The sequence below is a fragment of the Saimiri boliviensis genome, chromosome 20 (assembly GCF_048565385.1).
Source record: "Saimiri boliviensis isolate mSaiBol1 chromosome 20, mSaiBol1.pri, whole genome shotgun sequence".
NCBI classification, from domain to species: domain Eukaryota; kingdom Metazoa; phylum Chordata; class Mammalia; order Primates; family Cebidae; genus Saimiri; species Saimiri boliviensis.
Genome location: NC_133468.1, coordinates 5,058,816 through 5,073,827, shown reverse-complemented (window position 1 = coordinate 5,073,827; position 15,012 = coordinate 5,058,816). Strand labels below are relative to the sequence as shown.

Genomic DNA, 15,012 nt, shown 5'->3' with positions numbered 1-15,012 from the left:
CCAGGGTGGGAAACCCAGAGGGAGGGAAGGGAGGCTGGATGGGGTCAGTCAGGTGTGAAGGTGATATGTGGGTGTATACACAGCAGGGGCTGGTCCACAGGCGTGACTGATCCTTCCAGAGGACTCCCAAGTGGGCAAGGCTTCCACCCTGCCCAGAGCAGCCCTGTGGAGAGGGCTCAGGCCTCTGCCTGAATCCAGTGGGGGACAGTGGAAGGTGCCCTATGGCCTGCTGGAGCCACTGCCTTGCAAACAGGGGCAGGGGACACAGAGGGGCTTGCTGGCAGAGGCTGTGGCCTGCAGACAGGTGCTGGCCAAGCATGACTCAGCAGCCCGGGCACCTGAGAGCCATGTGGCCCCACCAGGCTGGCTTTCCTGCCCCAAGCCCCCAGCTAAGGCCTGGTCTTAATGGGGTGGGGGACACAAAGAAAGCCCTCCCGCTCTGGGAACACAGCTTTGAGGAAGCGCTCAAGGCACCCCACTCACCCCAAAAAGGAGCTCCTTTGCCTTCATGCTATTTGGCCCTGTTTGGGATCGTGAGAAGTTTCAACAGGGGCTGGGGGCAGGTGAAGACATTCGAGGGGAAAAGGAAGCACAGAAGGCGGGGGGGGTCCTTGGGAAGCTGAGGTGAAGACCCTGGCTCCAGTCCTTCCCGACACACCCTGCTGCCCCAGCGGCCACCCTGCCCCCATGAGAGGCCAAGGCCTCCTGGAGGTAAACAAGGCAAGGCGGGAACCCCCTGGCAGGGCCCTCTCCTCCAGCGTCGGCGTTGAGATCAGGTGGTCTGGCCGGTAGTGAGTCAGCGTCCCATGACTGCTGTCGTAACAGGGGGATCCCCGGGCCCTGCTGCCACCCATCTCAGTGACCTCTTACCTGGAGGCTGGGCTGGGGAGTGCCCCGGGGTCACCGTGAGTCCCCTGAGCAGAAAGAGCATGCGGCTGCAGGAGCCAACCAGACCCTGTCCCCCGTCTCTGACTCCTTCCCCAACGCAGTCCCACCCTGCAAGCTTTCCGCCTGCATCACCCCCTTCCCACCCTCCGGTATGCAGGCCCAGGGAAAGCCCGGCACCTGATCAGGGAGACCCACCGTGGACTAGACTCTCATTTCGTCATCTTTCAAATGAGGCTGAAGTAAGAGAACTCAGCTGTGCTCCCAGGCGATGCCCGTGGGTGTGCGAGTTGTTTAGCTGCTTTGGGGGCTGTATGCTGGGGGGTGGGGGGTCAGGGCAGGGCAGAGACTTCAGAGGGGGCTGAGATGAAAGAGTGGAGAGTACAGGACAAGCCTGAGCCAAGCACCCAGCAGTCCCAGGAGACCAGCCAGGCAGCCACAGGAGTGGTCAGGTTCTGTCTGCTGCTTCCCCTCATGTTGTAACCACCTCCTCAGTTCCTGCTTCCCGAATAATCCCATACCTTGGCAGTGGTGTTCCCAGGTTCACTTCTTTTCTTTGTGGTGTGGAGTCAAGTATCCAGGTGAGTGCTGGGACAGCCAGAGAAAAGGCCACCAAGGGATTCAGGCTGTGACGCTCTGGGCTATCTTTAGGGAAATTGACCACAGGGATTCAGGCTGTGCAGCTCTGGGCTATCTTTAGGGAAATTGACCATCACAGGGATTCAGGCTGTGCAGCTCTGGGCTATCTTTAGGGAAATTGACCATCACAGGCATTCAGGCTGTGCAGCTCTGGGCTATCTTTCGGGAAATTGACCATCACAGGGATTCAGGCTGTGCAACTCTGGGCTATCTTTAGGGAAATTGACAGTCACAGGGGACACAGTGCCTCCAGGCCCAGTCTTAGGCCAAACGAATGAGTTCCTCCACAAGGGTCTGGGTCTTTCTGGGGCCTACCGAGTTCCTCCACAAGGGTCTGGGTCTTTCTGGGGCCTACCGGGTCTGTGGGGAGCCTTCAGGCCTTCTACACTACAGCCAGTCCCTTTCACTCACATGGGAGGGCCACAGCCCTCCCTGCTTTCTTCCTAATAATGCCAGCTCGTTCTACCTGGTGACTTTTCCCTGGCTCTCCCTATGGTCTGAAACCTCACCCTCCTGCTCTGCATAGCAACCTCCCACCCAAAATGTCCCCTCCTCCATGGGGCCTTCCTTGACCACTCCCTTGGAAAAATCCCCAGGCACTAGACATCACTTTTTTTTTTTTGAGACAGTCTCACTCTGTCGCCCAGGCTGGAGTACAGTGGCATGTTCTCAGCTCACTGCAATCTCCGCCTCCCAGGTTGAAGCAATTTTTTGGCCTCAGCCTTCTGAGTAGCTGGGATTACAAGCACCTTCCACCAAGCCTGGCTAATTTTTGCATTTTTAGTAGACAGGTTTCACCATGTTGGTTGGCCAGGCTGGTCTCGAGCTCCTGACCTCAGGTGATCTACCCGCATGGGCCTCCCAGAATCCTGGGATTTCAGGCCTGAGCCACCCACCCGGCCAGACATCACTTCCTTTTAGCATTTCCTACTGAAGCCCAAAGCCCAGGCAAAAGGTGTTGGGGGCCATGGGAGGTGGCACATCCACAAGGGGTTTGCAAAGATCTTTCCAAAAGAAAAAAAGTTCAAGTCATGGACAGACATGGTTAGAGAATTTGGTGATGCCAAGCTGTCGGGCCTGAGAGCCCCAGGAACCCTTACCACTCCAGGAAGGCCAGAGCTACAGAAAGAGGCCCTCTGGGCTGGGAGACTTTCTCCAAATAAATTCAAATACAACCCGCCTCGGGGTGGGGGCAAGATCCGGGGCCCTTGGGGGCACTGAGGGGTCACCCATGCCTGGAGACATTGCCATGTGGGAGTGGGGAAAAGGGCCGCCCAACACCAGGCAGTGTCTAAAAGCACAGTGTGGAGCAGGGACTGCAGTCGTGGGACCCCAGAAAGTGCACACGGCCTGGGGCAGAACCCGCCAGGGCTCCAACTCGGGGTGCAAGGGATGTAGTGGTTACTGAAAGCCCCAGCAAAAGAGGGGGAGGAGACTGGACCCCCTCCCCGCCCTGGCCTCCAGAGCTGCTACGGCCCAACAGAGCACGCCCGCGGGCACTTACCCTGCCCCATGCGGGATGCCTCCCAATCGGAAGTGGCCTGCCCGAGGCCCCATTCCCAGTGTTCTCGAGGTAGAACCCGTCACTGCCTCTTGGTCCCGGGCGCAACTGTAGCCAGCGGGAGGGGCCCGGAAGTACAGCTGCGACCTGAGGGCCTCGCCAGGCTCTCCCTTCCTCGCCCACCCGGTGACTGGTGACTGGAGAGCCGGGGGGCACTGCTGGGGAACCCCAAAGCAGAGAGCGGAAAGTTCTGAGAAGACAAGTGGGAAGCGACGAGCAGTTGGGAGGAGGCTGGGGAAAGATGGCCAAGTTACTCCTGAAGGGTCCAGGCGCCCCAAGCCCATCGAAGACTGGAGGCCCTCAGTGGTGCCTGGGGACACTGCGGAAAAAGCAGTTCAAGGGGAATCTGGAGCGAGGTGGTGGGAGGTCAGTGTGGCCTTCTCCAGGAGCTCCAGCCCCAGAGAGAGCAGTGACAGGCTGTGCCAGGAGTACGGGGGAATCCCGTGGAGGGGGCTGCCCCCCAGCAGGAGCAATGGCCCTCTCCCTTCCCCACCTCCCCTGCTTCGAAAACCATCTGGAAGAGGCTGGGCGCAGTAGCTCACGCCTGTAATCTCAGCAGTTTGGAAGGCCAAGGCGGGTGAATCACGAGGTCAGGAGTTCGAGACCAGCCTGGCCAATGTGGCGAAACCCAGTCTCTACTAAAAACACAAAAAATTAGCTGGGCGTGGTGGCAGGTGCCTGTAGTCCCAGCTAGTCGTGAAGCCGAGGCAACAGAATCGCTTCAGTCTCAGAGGTGGAGGTTACAATGGAGATGGGGAGGAGGGGGGCAGGGGGGAGGGGAGTAGAGAGAGGGAAATTCTCGTGCTAGTTCTTCCCCATCGGCCTCCCAACCAGACTCAGCTCTTCAGCCTCTCTGCCAGTCCCTGTGCACCCACTTTGCTCTGCACCTGTCTCCAGCCTGACTGTGTGGGCTCAGGTAGCTTCGTGCGGTGTGTGGATGTTGTGTAGGAGTGTATGTGTGCTCTGTGTGTCCCACGTCTTATAACCCTGAAGCTCTGGAGCAGACCCCTTGGGGTCACCTGTGGATAAAGGCTGGTATTGAAGCAGGGTCCCCCACCTGTGCTAGGCCACCACATACTTTTGCATACAGGTTGAGTGAGGTAGGCCCATGACCCAAGCTTGGCCAACCAAAGCACTGTAACTCCCTGGGTCAGGAACCAACATGTGACCCAAGCTGGCAGATGAAAAGCACACTGGGGCCGTCTGGAAGCAGAAGCCTTGGGGATGGGGGTATCCCAAGCAGATCAAAGCCTGATCTCAGCATCTGGCTCCTGGATCCAGGTCGGCCTAATGCTGGGGCCTAAGACAGCTTAAGCCAGTTAATTGTGGTTTTGGTCAACTGTATCCAAGAGTACTGACCCATGCCCTATGCCTGCTCCAGGATTTTCTTTCTTTTTTTTTTTTTTTTTAATCTTTTTTTGAGACAGAGTCTGGCTCTGTCACCCAGAATGGAGTGTAGTGATGTGATCTCTGCTCACTGCAACCTCTGCCTCTTGGGTTCAAGCAATCCTCATGCCTCGGCCTCCCAAGTAGCTGGGATTACAGGTGTCCACCACCACACTCAGCTAATTTTTGTAATTTTAGTAGAGATGGGTTTTCACCATGTTGGCGAGGCTGGTCTTGAACTCCTGGCCTCAAGTGATCTGCCCACCTCAGCCTCCCAAACTGTTGGGATTACTGGCATGAGCCACTACACTCAGCCTGCTCCAGGGTTCTTGATGGCAGTGACGGTCACAATACAGGACAGAAACCTGGGAGTCAGCTATGACCATGCACTCCCCTCAAGCCACCAGCAATTCCTGTTGATGGTACTTTCTGACAATAGCAAAGGTAATAATACATGTAGCACACCTTAGCATCTGCAGAAGATGAAGTACTCCTGGTTAGAACCATGCTTTTCTTTTTTCTTTGTTGAGAAACATGTTTTGAATGCATTTCATTACCAAAAAAAAAAGTTAATATTGAAATGCAAATATCAAAATATAAAAACACGGGCTGGGTGCGGTGGCTCAAGCCTGTAATCCCAGCACTTTGGGAGGCCGAGGCGGGTGGATCACGAGGTCAAGAGATCGAGACCATCCTGGTCAACATGGTGAAACCCCGTCTCTACTAAAAATACAAAAAATTAGCTGGACATGGTAGCGCATGCCTGTAATCCCAGCTACTCAGGAGGCTGAGGCAGGAGAATGGCCTGAACCCAGGAGGCGGAGGTTGCAGTGAGTCGAGATCGTGCCATTGCACTCCAGCCTGGGTAACAAGAGCGAAACTCCGACTCAAAAAAAAAAAAAAAAAAAAAAAAAAAAAAAATATATATATATATATATATATATATATATATATATATATAAACACATTTGTGATATAGAAACACCTGATTATTTTTATTTTTATTTTTTTGAGACAGTCTCACTGTTTCCCAGGCTGTAGTGCAGTGGCACAAACATGGCTCACTGCAACATCTGCTTCCCAGGCTCAAGCCTCCAGAGTAGCAGGGATTGCAGGCTAGTTGTATTTTTTGTACAGACGGGATTTTGCTATGTTGCCCAGGCTGGTCTCGAACTCCTGGGCTCAAGTGAACCTCCCACCTTGGCCTCCCAAAGTGCTAGGACTATAGGCCTGAGCCACTGTGCCCAGCCATGATTCTTTATTATAAGATCTAGAGGCAGGACAAATAAGTACCAGAAATATGAAGTTACTGCTGCGAGTGTAACCACTATTTTGAGGTGTCTGCAACACCTACAGTGCAATATAAAAAGCCCTGTGATTTGTCTCAACAGAGCTTAATTCTGGTGGATTTTGCTACTTCCATTCATAATTGACGGACATACCAAGTTTCAGCTCATGGACCTCCCCAATTCTGGGTCCCTGGACCACAGGTTAAGAAGAATGGAATGAATGGACACCTCCAAGGGCTGTCCCAAAAAATCTTCAGGAAGACAAAGTGTACTGAGGGTTGGCAAGCAATTCCAACACAAATAGGCACTTACATAATGTGTTCAGTAGAACAAAGGAAAGGCCCGTGGGCTGGGGCTTGGAAAGCAAGCTGGACTTTTGTGCGCCGTTTGGCTGCAGGTAGTTGCAGTCGTGGGCACGCTCCTAGCACAGGGGGACAGGCAGAACTCACCTGTCTGGAAGTGTCTGAGGGCGTCTGGGTTACCGGCGGGCCCATAGAGCAGCAGAAAATGGAAACAGAGCCAGACAATGACTGTCCCTGTTTTAAAGGGAGAAAGGTGGGGTGGAGATGTTACAGCAAGGGTCAGGATTAAGGGTCCAGGTGCTGGGACACCAGGTTCCCCCTACTCATCCCAGCTCTTCCTACCCCAAAGCAACTGAGTATAGAGGAGGAGGAGACTCAAAAGAGCTTCCCAGCCGGGCGCGGTGGCTCAAGCCTGTAATCCCAGCACTTTGGGAGGCCGAGGCGGGTGGATCACAAGGTCGAGAGATCGAGACCAACCTGGTCAACATGGTGAAACCCCGTCTCTACTAAAAATACAAAAAATTAGCTAGGCATGGTGGCGCGTGCCTGTAATCCCAGCTACTCAGGAGGCTGAGGCAGGAGAATTGCCTGAACCCATGAGGCGGAGGTTGCGGTGAGCCGAGATCGCGCCATTGCACTCCAGCCTGGGTAACAAGAGCGAAACTCCATCTCAAAAAAAAAAAAAAAAAGAGCTTCCCAAACTTGGTCACCAATAGGCCACTTCTTTCATTTTTACTGGCTTAATACTTTTAATATTTTTCCTTAAATTACCTTACTGTGTGTTTGTGTGTATGTGTGTGTGTGTGTATTTTGAGATAGGGGCTCACTCTGTTGCCCAGGCTGGAGTGCAGTGGCACGATCTTTGCTTCCTGCAGCTTCAAATGGTTTAATACTTTTAATATTTTTCCTTAAATTACCTCAGTGTGTGTGTATTTCGAGACAGGGTCTCATTCTGTTGCCAAGGCTGGAATGTAATGGCATGATCTTTGCTCACTGCAGCCTCAACCTCCTGGGATCAAGTGATCCTTCCACCTCAGCTACCCAAATAGTTGGGACTACACAGATGCATGCCACGATGCCTGGCTTGGGAGGGGGGGATTGTTTTGTTTTTTTGTTGAGATGGGGTCTCACTATGTTGCCCAGGCTGGTCTCAAACTCCTGGGCTCAAGGGATCCTTCTGTTTTAGCCTTTTACCAGTTTACATGGGGAGAGGGAGGCCAAAGCCCAACTGGTAAAAACTTCACCCTTTTGCCAGCATGCTGGGCTTCTGGGTGCCCTTCCCTTAAGCCCAATCCTAAGCCAAACAGTTTAAGGTTTGGGAAATTAACTTTTCCCAGTTTGGAGGATGCATCTGAGGGGAGTGTCCCATAGTACAGAGACTACAATTGACTATCAGTCAAGAGAGGAGAAAGGAGAAGGGAAAAACAAGGGCATTTTTTCAAAGGAGCCCCCGGGATTCAGATGCATTTGAAAGGGGCACAGACTGAAGATGAATGGCTACCCATCTAGAAAGGGGGGGGGGATGTCCCTGGTTTCCTTCTCTTCCTAGCAAATATGTGGGGTACATGAGGGAGAGAAGGAAGAACGTCCTCTTTCTCTCTTCCATCTTTGCAACCCTGAGTCCCAGTGACCTTGGCAGATGCTGCCTATGGGTGCCAAAGAGGCTTGCATCCATCAAGCAGGGAGGGCTTAAAGAATAGAAATTATCCACTCTCACTCACCTATGTCTCTATCCCACCTTGGAGTTCCCTACACCTCATTTATGCCATGAATACTGCATGACCCTTATCCATGAAATGGGAGGTTTAGCTTAATAGGCAGGAATTTTTTTTTTTTTTTTTTTTTTTTTTTTTTTTTTTTTTTGAGACGGGAGTTTCGCTCATTACCCAGGCTGGAGTGCAATGGCACGATCCTGGCTCACCGCAACCTCTGCCTCCTGGGTTCAGGCAATTCTCCTGCCTCAGCCTCCTGAGTAGCTGGGATTACAGGCACGCGCCACCATGCTCAGCTAATTTTTTGTATTTTTAGTAGAGACGGGGTTTCACCATGTTGACCAGGATGGTCTCGTTCTCTTGACCTTGTGATCCACCCGCCTCGGCCTCCCAAAGTGCTGGGATTACAGGCCTGAGAATAGGCAGGAATTAACCATGCTCACCTGCTCTGTGTCTTTTAACCTCTGTTACTGTCTGCCTCTGGATGCCTTGGGTCCAGTTTTCTTTCCTAGGGCTTTGACCCAAAGCTTGGAATTGAGTTTGGGACAGAAATGCGTCTCAGGGGGCTGCATGGGCTGATTATCATATGCCGAATGTTAAGGTGAAGCTCTGGAATTGAGTCCTCCTCCAACAAGGAAGAGAAAAGGTTGTCTTGTGACATTCCCAGAAAACTAATGGCTGTAGATATGCCTGCTAAGATTTGAGTACAGGGTGCTTGGCTTTGGGTAGCTCCCTTAGCCTTACTTTCCCAAAAAGGAAATCTCCGGGTGATGGGCAGCCTATTTACTCTCATCACCTGACAGAATTTGCAGGATAATTGCTCAGAACTAGAACAATGATCCCGATTTTTAAATTAACCATCCCTTTTGTTCTTTCTGAGCTACACCCAGAGATTGCCGGTTGGTTCACAGGAACAAGAACTTATTTTTACACAGGCCTTTTAGATTGGCTTTGATGGAACTCTGTTCCATAGGAAATCTCAGATAAGCTCTTTTAAAGCCCAGCCCAGCCATGGGTTTGTATTCTCAAATACCTGTGAGTTGGGTGATCTCTCCTCTCAAGGTCCCAAGATAAACTTGGGGCTCCTGCACCTGCTAGAAAGTGACATTCTTTACTGACCACAGGTCAGGAACACTGTACAGGGACTATGTAGACAATGAGGCCAGTTTTTTTACCCCCAGGGGGATTTTATTGGCTTTACAAGTTGAGCTTGACTCCTTAAAGAGAAGCATATCCTTCCAGTCAAAGCCTTGGTAAAACAACCAGTTTTTCCAATTATGTCATGTTGCAAAAGAAAAAGATTCTTTTTTTTTTAAGACAGTTTTGCTCTTGTTGCCCAGGCTGGAGTGTGGAGCACAATCACGTGATCTTGGATCACTGCAATCTCCACCTTCAAGGTTCAAGCAATTTTCCTGCCTTAGCCTCCCAGGTGGCTAAGATTACAGCCATGCGCCTGGCTAATTTTCTGTTTTTAGTAGAGGCAGGATTTCTCCATGTTGGTCAGGCTGGTCTCAAACTCCTGACCTCAGGTGATCTGGCTGCCTTGGCCTCCCAAAGTGCTGGGATTACCAACATGAGCCACAGTGCCTGGCCAAGAAAAATGGATTCTTATTGCAATAATGCAAGCAACTATATTGCCATAGGTTAAGAATACTCACAGATAAGTTTCCAAATTCTAGAGAAGCCAGGCAGAGAGAAACAAACATGCTCCACATTTTGTTCACAGGAGTATACCTTACTCAATTATTAAAGACAATTTTGAAACCAAAATTTGATTTTGGGGAAGCCTGTTAAATATGTTAGAGGTTTAAATCACTTGATGTTATGAAACAGAATTCCAGACTGCTATAAATTATTAATTTTGCCAAAATGACTAAAATTTTAAATAAGTAAAGCCTTTTATAACACTTTACAAAGCAGATCAGTACCCCAAGAATACCTTGTTGTGCTTTTATTTTATTGCTCAATTTACAGAAAAACCATATAATACCCTTTTGAATTTAGGCAATATGTTCACACACAGAATTTTGCAAGATTAATTTTTTTTTTTTTTTTTTTTTTTAGACGGAGTTTTGCTTTTATTACCCAGGAGAGTGCAATGGCGCGATCTCGGCTCACTGCAACCTCCGCCTCCTGGGTTCAGGCAATTCTCCTGCCTCAGCCTCCTGAGTAGCTGGGATTACAGGCATGTGCCACCATGCCCAGCTAATTTTTAGTATTTTTAGTAGAGATGGGGTTTCATTATGTTGACCGGGATGGTCTTGATCTCTTGACCTCGTGATCCACCCACCTCGGCCTCCCAAAGTGCTGGGATTACAGGCTTGAGCCACCGTGCCCGGCCAGATTAATTTTTATAATCCTTTTTTTTTTTTTTTTTTTTTTGAGATGGAGTTTCGCTCTTGTTACCCAGGCTGGAATGCAATGGCACGATCTCGGCTCACCGCAACCTCCGCCTGCTGGGTTCAGGCAATTCTCCTGCCTCAGCCTCCTGAGTAGCTGGGATTACAGGCACGAACCACCATGCCCAGCTGATTTTTTTTATTTTTAGTAGAGAGGGGATTTCACTATGTTGACCAGGATGGTCTCGATCTGTTGACCTCGTGATCCACCCACCTCGGCCTCCCAAAGTGCTGGGATTACAGGTATGAGCCACCGCGCCCGGCTAATTTTTATAATCCTTCTACCACTTGTTTGAACTTTTAGCTTTATCTAATTCAAAATAATATTTTAACTCTAGTCAAAAATTTACATTTTTATGCTTTTTTGTAATTATTTACTAAAAAACATATATTATTGTTCTTACACACTTCACATATAAATCTATTTTCAGTAGTTTCAATTACATGTCATAATGGTAACTCCTAGCAATTTTTTTTGAGTCTTGCTCTGTTCCCCAGGCTGGAGCACACTGGCGAAATCTCAGCTGATTGCAGCCTCCACCTCCCAGGTTCAAGTGATTCTCTTGCCTTGCCTCCCGAGTAGCTGAGACTACATACAGGTGTGCACCACCAAGCCCAGCTAATTTTTGTATTTTTAGTGGAGATGAGGTTTCATCATGTTGGCCAGGCCGGTCTCAAACTCTTGACCTCAGGCAATCTGCTGACCTCAGTCTCCCAAAGTGCTGGGATTAAAGGCGTGAGCAACTGCACCCAGCCACTCCTAGTAATTTTAACCTTAATGTAAAACCTGGGCCAGGTGTCTCATGCCTGTAATCCCAGCACTTTGGGAGACTGAGGTCAGATCGCCTGAGGTCAGGAGTTTGAGACCGGCCTGGCCAACGTGGTAAAACCCATCTCCACTAAAAATACAAAAATTAGCTGGACTTGGTGGTGGACACCTGTAATCCCAGCTACTTGGGAGGCTGAGGCAGGAGAATCACTGGAACCCGGGAGGCAGAGGTTGCAGTGAGCTGAGATTGCCACTGCACTCTAGCCTGGGTAACAGAGTGAGACTCCCTCTCCTCTCAAAAAATAAAAATAAATAAATAAAATTTAAAAAAAAATAGGCTGGGGCCGGGCGCGGTGGCTCAAGCCTGTAATCCCAGCACTTTGGGAGGCCGAGGTGGGTGGATCACGAGGTCAAGAGATCGAGACCATCCTGGTCAACATAGTGAAACCCCGTCTCTACTAAAAATACAAAACATTAGCTGGGCATGGTGGCGCGTGCCTGTAATCCCAGCTACTCAGGAGGCCGAGACAGGAGAATTGCCTGAACCCAGGAGGCAGAGGTTGTGGTGAGCCGAGATCGCGCCATTGTCCTCCAGCCTGGGTAACAAGAGGGAAACTCCGTCTCAAAAAAAAAAAAAAAAAAAAAAAATAGGCTGGGTGTGGGGCTCACACCTGTAATCCCAGCACTTTGGGAAGCCAAGGTGGGTGGGTCACCTGAGGTCAGGGTTTTGAGACCAGCCTGGCCAGCATGGTGAAACCCCATCTTAAGGAGAAAAAAAAAAAAAAAAGGAAAAATAAATAAATAAATAAATAAATAGGCCGGCTGCAGTGGCTGACACCTGTAATCCCAGCACTTTGGGAGGCTGATGCGGGCACGTCACCTGAGGTTGGGAGTTCAAGACCATCTGACTAATGTGGAGAAACCCCATCTCTACTAAAATATAAAATTAGCTGGGCCTGGTGGTGCATGCCTGTAATCCCAGCTACTTGGGAGACTGAGGCAGGAGAATCACTTGAACCTGGAGGTGGAGGCTGCAGTGAGCCAAGATCACGCCAGTATAGTCCAGCAACAAAAGTGAAACTTGGTCCTAAAATATATATAAATATAACCTGGTTAAGTGTTTTTGTTTGTTTGTTCGTTTTGAGGCAGAGTTTAACTCTGTCCTCCAGGCTGGAGTGCCTTGCCCTGGGGTTACAGGCCACGCCCCCAAGGACATAAAACAAGATGGAAGCCTGCAGCACAGTTTATTAGGGACCATACAGAAAGACACAAAGCACACCAGGTTGGCTACAGCTTAACAGCTTAAGACCAACCTCATAATTTTTTTTTTTTTTTTTTTTTTTTTTTTTGAGACGGAGTTTCTCTCTTGTTGCCCAGGCTGGAGTGCAATGAATAGCACAATCTCGGCTCTCTGCAACCTCCACCCCCTGGGTTCAAGCGATTCTCCTGCCTGAGCTTCCTGAGTAACTGGGATTACAGACGCCCACCACCATGCCCGGCTACTTTTTGTATTGTTTTTAGTACAAATGGGGTTTCACCATGTTGGCCAGGCTGGTCTCAGACTCAGACCTCAGCCACCCAAAGTGCTGAGAATACAGGCGTGAGCCACAGCACCCCACCATAAATCCTTTTTCACAATTAAAACTCTACAGAAAATATAAATGGTGATCCCCAGTTCCCAGCCTAGCAAAACACCATTAAAAAAGAAAAAAATCCTTGCTTAAAAGTCAACTTCTGACCCGGTGGGGAGAAGGAAAGAAAAAAGTTCAAAAATGCGTGTAGCCGGGCGCGGTGGCTCACGCCCGTAATCCCAACACTTTGGGAGGTGGAGGCGGGTGGATCACGAGGTCAAGAGATGGAGACCATCCTGGTCAACATGGTGAAACCCCGTCTCTACTAAAAATACAAAAAGTTAGCTGGGCATGGTGGCGCGTGCCTATAATCCCAGCTACTCAGGAGGCTGAGGCAGGAGAATTGCCTGGACCCGGGAGGCGGAGGTTGCAGTGAGCCGAGATCGCGCCATTGCACTCCAGCCTGGGTAACAAGAGCGAAACTCCGTCTCAGAAAAAAAAAAAAACAAACAAAAATGCGTGTGCAGGATCACGCCAAGCGCTTTGGGAGGCAGCGTGGGCAGATCACCTGAGGTCGGGAGTTAAGAGACCAAGCTGGCCAACATGGTGAAACCTCGTCTCTACTAAAAATACAAAACTTAGCCAGCATGGTGGTGCACGCCTGTAATCCCAGCTTCTCGGGAGGAGGCTGAGGCAGGAGGATCGCTTGAACCCAGGGAGGCCAGATCAAGCCAAAGCACTCCAGCCTGGGTGACAGAAAACCGCTGCTCACCCATCCCTCCAGAAGTAGGAAGGAAAAGACCACAGAGACCAAGGCAGACCTTCCCGACCCCCGGGAACAACGGGGTTGGGGTCATGGTTTCCCCTGCCCTCCCCCACAGAAGATGAAAAGGCTTAGAAAGAGAGGAAAATAAACTTCTTGGTTTGCATCTCACCCTTTCTCAAGCCCCATGTTGCATGCCAAACTGTTGTAGGACTTTCTCCTTATTTCAGCTAAAAGCCAGGTCCTTGTCACGTGGCCATGAGAAATTAGGTTCAAAGACACTTTGAGCGTGAGAAAAATGGAATTTATTGGGGAAAAAAAAGAGAACCAGAGACTCTCAGCAAAGTGAGAGTCCTGCTGTTTTCCAGGCCTCGCAGATTGAATGCCAGGTTCCACCCCGGAGGCCACGCTCGTCCCCCCTGCAAAGGGTGGGAGCTTCTGCGACTCCACCCAGTTATTCCAGTACTTAGGCCGGTGGGAGCTTCTCCCGGACCCCTTTAATACTTGGCTGTCTCACTTGGATTACAGGCGTAGGCCACAGTGCCCAGCAGACTCGTTTCCTCCCTTAAAAAAATTGGCCTGGTGCAGTGGTTCACACCTGTAATAACAGCACTTTGGGAGGCTGAGATGGGTGGATCACCTGAGGTCAAGAGTTCGACACCAGCCTGGCCAACATGGTGAAACCCGGTCTCTACTAAAAACACAAAAAATTAGCCAGGTGTAGTGTGGGGCACCTGTAATCCCAGCTACTTGGGAGGCTGGGCCAGGAGAATCGCTTGAACCCAGGAGGCAGAGGCTGCAGTGAGTTGAGATCACACCACTGCACTCCAGGCTGGGCAACAGACTGAGGCTCCATCTTAAAAAAAAAAAAATCCAAAAAACGTGTTTAAAATTTTTTAATTTTATAGAGATGAGGTGTCACTACGTTGCCTAGGCGGGTCTGGAACTTGTGAGCTCAAGTGATCCTCCCACCTTAGCCTCTCAAAATGCTGGGATTACAGGCATGAGTTACCACAACTGGCCTAGCTGACTCACTTTTAAAGTTAAGTAACTCGCCGGGTGCGGTGGCTCACACCTGTAATCCCAGCACTTTGGGAGGCCGAGGCGGGTGGATCACGAGGTCAAGAGATTGAGACCATCCTGGTCAACATGGTGAAATCCCATCTCTACTAAAAATACAAAACATTAGCTGGGCATGGTGGCGCGTGCCTGTAATCCCAGCTACTCAGGAGGCTGAGGCAGGAGAATTGCTTGAACCCAGGATGCGGAGGTTGCGGTGATCCGAGATTGCGCCATTGCACTCCAGCCTGGGTAACAAGAGCGAAACTCCATCTCAAAAAAAAAAAAATTAAATTAAATTAAAAAGTTAAGTAACTCTAACAATTTCTAAGGCCCTATATGTCACAACCTAAGTGAAAAGCTATTATTCTTTGCCACAAATACAAGACGCCTGTGAAAACACCACAGTTTTCTCCGGAAGGCTCCTGCAAGGCCCAGTCTCTAGTTTGGAAAGTTCCAGGAGCAGGGTGGGGAACCCTGTCCTTTAACGCAGGGCCCCAGCATCCAGCCCCCCTCAGCCCCTGGCCGGGCCACACCTCCTGGCATCAAGCTCTCTGTGAGGGCACTGTCCAGACCCTGGAAGCTCCTGCTTCTACCCAGCACCAGGTGTGGGCCCGGGCTGGACTACCAAGACAAAGCCGATTCACTCCCAGTCCAGCCCCTTCAGGCCTCCCAGC

At 50.4% G+C, this 15,012-nt stretch overlaps 1 protein-coding gene across 1 annotated transcript in view; it reads right to left on the bottom strand.

The window, feature by feature from the left end:
* SQSTM1 (sequestosome 1) overlaps window positions 1-15,012 on the bottom strand; it is a 34,561-nt gene that overhangs the window by 18,008 nt on the left and 1,541 nt on the right. The window lies entirely within an intron of this gene.